We start from the raw sequence: 2,012 nt of genomic DNA on the forward strand, positions 1-2,012 counted from the left end.
GCTTGGGGTTTGGTTGTGTTGGCCTCTTGCAGCTCTTGCTTGTCCTGTTGTTGGTCAGCTATGATGATGGCCTCTTGCAGCTCTTGCAGCTCTTGCTTGTGTTGCAGCAGTTTTTGGTTGTGTTGGCCTCTTGCAGTTCTTGTTTCTTGGCATTTTGTTGTGCTTTCCTTGTGTTGCAGCAGCTTGTTGCTTGGGGTTTGGTTTTGTTGGCATCTTGCAGCTCTTGCTTGTCCTGTTGTTGGTCAGCTATGATGATGACCTCTTGCAGCTCTTGCAGCTCTTGCAGCTCTTGCTTGTGTTGCAGCAGTTTTTGGTTGTGTTGGCCTCTTGCAGCTCTTGTTTCTTGGCATTTTGTTGTGCTTTCCTTGTGTTGCAGCAGCTTGTTGCTTGGGGTTTGGTTGTGTTGGCCTCTTGCAGCTCTTGCTTGTCCTTTGGTTGGTCAGCTATGGTTGGCCTTCGGATTCAGTTGATGCTTGGCCCTTATTTAAATTTTGTGCAGGTTTATTGTACTCTCTGCCTTGGTTCCAGCTCTTGGAACTATTATTTGTTGTTGGTCAGCTATGCTTGGCCTTTGTTTTAATTCAGTACATGGTTTTAACCTGCTCTCGGCCTTGGTTTCAGCTCTTGGTTGGCTTTTGGTTGGTATGCATATTTTGTGTTATGATCTGCTCTCGGCCTTGGTTTCAGCTCTTGGTTGGCTTTTGGTTGGTATGCATATTTTGTGTTATGATGATGGGCTATTTTTAAGATATGCAGGCTTTTGGTTGGTATGCATATTTTGTGTTATGATGATGGGCTATTTTTAAGATATGCAGCCAAAGTTTACAGCAACAATATATTGGCGCGACAATATATTGCAGCCAACATTGTTTTATAAACTTTATGGCGAGGCAGATAATGAAATAAGAGCTTTTTCTGAGCACAAATATTATGTTGGGTGGTAATCTTACCATGGTGACCACAATCAAGTTTTCTTAATTTTTTAGTTTGAACCAAACACTAGAAAATGATGTAAAGTACTTTCACTACATATTTTCTTCTTTTTTCAAGTTGAACCAAACACTAGATAATGATGTAAAGTAGTTTCACTACATATTTTTGGGCGAAATAAACACAAGAAACATTTTTCAGGAAAATGAAGGAAACACAAGAAAGTAAAGGAAAATCATCTATGGAAAGTGACGTAAACGAACCAAACAGCCCCTAAGATCCAAACTCTTACTGAATTATGTTTCAGAGGAAGATCTATCTATATACGCAATTTTTGGATTTATGGAGGAAAGGATTCCAGACTTAATGAAATCACTTGAAAAATTCCTTCCTTCCTATTGTCCTCCTCTCAACTTTCAAAAGCAATCGGACATTTACGTGGTCCTACTCTCAAAGTTTCCCAAAACCCATGTGCAGCCAAGCTACAACTATCACGCCAGGAATCGCAAAAACAATTAAAACATTATTAATTTAACTTGCTAAGCTCTCCTATATATAACGAACCTGTTAGCAAGCGGAGATCACCACAATATTGCAGTACTCAAAACATCCCCCCTCGAAATTTCTTTTTTGGTTGCTCCCTCCTTCAACTTGTTAATCGTGATGGACTTCCTTCTGTCCTTGGTAACGCCAGTAGTCGAAAAGCTAAGAGATTTTCTCATTGGCGGTGTAATGCTAACACTCCGCGTTGGCGATAACGTATCCGCGCTCGAGAACCAGGTTGAGATTTTGAAGCAGAAGCGGCAGGATGTGGAGGGAACTATCGAACGTGATGAACCGGCGGGCAGGGTGGCCACGAATGAGGTGAAAGGATGGCTTCAGAACGTAGAGGAGTTGGAGAAAGAAGCTGCGACCATCAGCAACAAGTACAGAGAAAGAAACTGTAGGGTTCTCGGCAATTGCTCGTTCAACTGCTGGTTGAGCCACTCCATCAGCGCGGAGGCCGTGGGTGCGAAGGCCAAGGTGGAGGCTGAGCTGCAGAGGATCGAACACATCCAGCGCACCGAATACCCACCTCCCCC

Source organism: Asparagus officinalis, chromosome 8 (assembly GCF_001876935.1).
Source record: "Asparagus officinalis chromosome 8, Aspof.V1, whole genome shotgun sequence".
In the NCBI taxonomy this organism is placed as follows: domain Eukaryota; kingdom Viridiplantae; phylum Streptophyta; class Magnoliopsida; order Asparagales; family Asparagaceae; genus Asparagus; species Asparagus officinalis.